Source organism: Aegilops tauschii, unplaced genomic scaffold, assembly GCF_002575655.3.
Source record: "Aegilops tauschii subsp. strangulata cultivar AL8/78 unplaced genomic scaffold, Aet v6.0 ptg000530l_obj, whole genome shotgun sequence".
In the NCBI taxonomy this organism is placed as follows: Eukaryota; Viridiplantae; Streptophyta; class Magnoliopsida; order Poales; family Poaceae; genus Aegilops; species Aegilops tauschii.
In genome coordinates this window covers 40,001-43,936 of record NW_027332768.1, presented here as the reverse complement: position 1 = coordinate 43,936, position 3,936 = coordinate 40,001, and positions in this window count along the sequence as shown.

Here is a 3,936-nt window from a genome sequence, read left to right as displayed (position 1 = left end):
TCCCCTTTTTACCCATCGGACTCGACTCACATTTTGATCTCCTACGCTTGCTTTCACAGTCCCCCTACGAGCAGCCCGGAATCAATGAAGGAGTTCATTCAGCACCGAGCCGAGCGAGCGTAGATTCAATATGTTGATTGTACCGAACGAAGGATTTGCCTTATCACGAAAGCCACATTCGTTTCGTTTGAGGAAGTCACACGTCCTGTTCCCTATAAATAAGGAGATTCATTCTTTTTTTTCAGAAATCCCCTCTTCTTCCTCCTCAAGCCCCTATCACAAGACCAAGCGGATCTCATCCTGCAGAAGACTCAGAGCGGATCTATCTAATGGCATGGCTGGCTGTCGGATGTGATCTATTCTCGTGTCACATCGCTTTCTTTCTTCTCCCTCCATTTTATTCACTACTACCGCTTCTACACATAAATCAAAGAAGCATTGTGGAATAGTGGCATTTCGTTAATGGCTAAAATGTTCTTAGTGAAAGGGTTGCCGCAAAACCGGCAAACTCAGAGCGGTCTCTGAAAGTGAATAGGAGCATAGCGGCATCATCCAAGCCAAACACGTCTCCTCAGTCAAGGGTCTTCTCGCGCAAATAAGATCAAAAACATAACAACTGATTTCGCTTAATGCATGTCACCCGCCCGCTCTCAATACAGCAAGTGACTCTCTCTCACAAGACAGAGAAAGATTACCGATTCATCCAATCCAATTTGATCAGAAGTGAGTTCATTGTTGTTGTATAGCGAAACCTTTCCTTGACAAAACCATTCTCAGCTAATAGAAGCCGAGCTATCTATCCAGATCAGGGTTGAACGAAGCGAATGGAAAAGCCAAAGAAAACATAAATCCATTGCGATTAGAAACCAGTGACTCTACAGCCAGGGCTCGATGGCGATGTAAGATAGAAAGAATGGGGAGTTAGGGCTTCGGTTTCCTCTGTAGCCAGTTTCAATTCCAAATCATTTGCCGACATGCGGACTCACTTCTCTTTTATGGGATGACTTTTATTATCCAAGTTGTCTATTTACGTGGGTGAATCAAGTACAACAAGTCAGGTCAGAGCTTGTGGTAGAAGATTGGGCTCTGCTACGCAGATCCACTCAACTAGGAAAGAAGTACGCATTGCTGACTGACTGTTTGAACGATCCTAGTTACTAGTAGCTAATCAAGTCAGAGTAGGGTGGCCGAGAAGCTTCTTGCCGGTGCCCCCAAAAGCAAAGCACAGACTCTACTCACCCACGCGTTTTCCACCTACGGAGGGAGAAATCATCGAAATATCCTCATCCCCTGAAAGGGAACCCGAAAACAGGACGAGAGTGGATAGGGTGACTAAGGAGGCCGTAAAAATTAGTAGTGCATTTTGGAAAGATAAGATTACAAAAAGGCGAGAGCAGCATAATTGTTAGTTAGGGGTAAGAGGGGACGGGCCCGTATAGAAAGTCAATCCTTCTTTTTCCGATATGCCGCTCCGCAAGCAAGGAGTGCCACGCACGAGCGGAGCGAAAACTAAGCAAGGGGAATTCCGTCATTCCATGGAAAGCATGCGAAATCCTTTGATTGTTTATAGAATCAAAATAACTATATAGTCTTTCTTGTTCCACTTGCAAGGCAAGGAAAATAAAATGTCAGTTTCGTTATTACAACCTTATTTTTTTATGTCAAAGACAAAAAGCTACGCGCAAATTCTCATTGGATCTCGGTTGTTCTTAACAGCGATGGCTATTCATTTAAGTCTTCGGGTAGCACCACCAGATCTTCAACAAGGTGGAAATTCTCGTATTTCGTATGTACATGTTCCTGCGGCTCGGATGAGTATAGTTATTTATATCGCGACAGCTATAAACAGTTCCTTGTTCCCATTAACAAAACATCCCCTTTTTCTTCGCTCTTCCGGAACCGGTACAGAAATTGGTGCTTTTTCTACTTTGTTTACGTTAGTGACTGGGGGGTTTCGGGGAAGGCCTATGTGGGGTACCTTTCGGGTGTGGGATGCTCGTTTAACTTCTGTATTCATCTTGTTCCTTATTTACCTGGGTGCACTGCGTTTTCAAAAGCTTCCTGTCGAACCGGCTCCTATTTCAATCCGTGCTGGACCGATCGATATACCAATAATAAAGTCTCCAGTCAACTGGTGGAATACATCGCATCAACCTGGGAGCATTAGCCGATCTGGTACATCAATACATGTTCCTATGCCCATTCCAATCTTGTCTAACTTTGCTAACTTCCCCTTCTCTACCCGTATCTTGTTCGTTCTGGAAACACGTCTTCCTATTCCATCTTTTCCCGAATCTCCCTTAACGGAAGAAATAGAAGCTCGAGAAGGAATACCACTAAAAACCTAGTTCGCTCTCAAATAAAAACCTAGTTCACTCGCTAAAGCATCCATGGCTGAATGGTGAAAGCGCCCACCAACCTAGAAAGGCAAAATGGGTCAAAAAGTAGGTTCGATTCCTGCCGGATGCACTGCCTCTTAAAGACAGAAACAGAGGAGGGAAAGAAGGTAGTATAGGGAACTTGCTTTTGGATTCTTATCGAAAGTGAATCCCTCTAACACTTCTGTTAGTGTTTTATGAGAAAATCTTTTATAGACACAACAAGTGTGAAAATCCTTAGTCACTAGGCAAGAAAGCTCGATGGGAACAAAAAGGATACAATTAGTTCTGAATCAAAAAAAATGTACAATTTCAAAGGAAAGAAGGAATGGCAAGTTTCCCTCCATTGAACATCAATCAATCTAGAAATAGGTAAAGGAAGGCGTATCACAGGGGTATTTTTCTTTTTTCTATTCACTTCCGTGGGGTTCTAAATTGAAAACATGAACACAAACGAAATCGTATTGAAATTACATAAAAAAAGAAAAGGGAGGAGTAGCTCTTGGTTTAAAGAAAAGGGAGGAGATGGATCGAATTCAGTCTTTTTCCTTTCTTTGATGATCTTCAACACATCTATTTGAATTCCCTGCGAGTGAAGGATTTCTCGTATGGAGAAAAACCTCTTGAGCGCTATCTGATCTTATTTTTGTATTTCAAATATGGGACCTGCCTTTTTAATGGGACATCCCGGCAACAGGCCTACTCATGCATGTGGCCAAGTACTCGACCAATCCTCGGAGCGAAGGGATGAACGAATTCTCGAGGTCTGGTTCATTGAGGTCAGCATCACATGAAACCTTTAGCACTTCCGTTCGATATTGGATGGAGTATGGCTGGAAGGTCAGCCTAGCTAGTCTTGTCAATCGGCCCTGACTCGTCTTCTCCTTGGTACCTACCGCTATTGAACTTCGGTACCTATATTCCTGAAACAAGACAGACCTTCATGAAGACCTTCTATTTTGGAATAAGATCGGACATTTCCACATTGAGGTGAAATTACATATGAGGAAAATAATCCTGGACTACGAAAGCTGCCCTTGTGTGGTAGAACCAGGTCTTCCACCGGGCGGTCAGCCAAGTACTGAAGCCCCTATCTTGATATAGAATAGAAGTGAGTTCACACTAAAAATAGAAGAAGCCCTATGATTTTTTAGCCCTGCTATCAATCACTTCGGTAAAGGGATCGAAAGATTATGGTCTGAAATAGAGATTTGAGAGTCCCTCGTGTGAGTACGTGCTGAAGAGCAAGGAGTGAAAGTGCGTTCATCTTTCTTTCTGCTAGTTGTTTCCTGCTAATAGTGATTAGTGAGTGCCCCATACATAGCCAATGTCCGCCCGTGTTCACATCCAGTCTTCTCTGTACACTAGTGCAGCTTCCAGCTCTATGCTATGTATGGTAGTCGTTTGACTCGGGAATCCCTGATAAAAGCTTTTAGTCCGTGCCTGGCAGTTTCAGCCGTGGTCCAGTCCAGCAGCCTCTTTTCGATCCAAGAGTCGCATGAGAAGAAAGCTTCCGGTTAGCTTCAGTTAGTGTTAGTTAAATAGAACGGGAACCTCG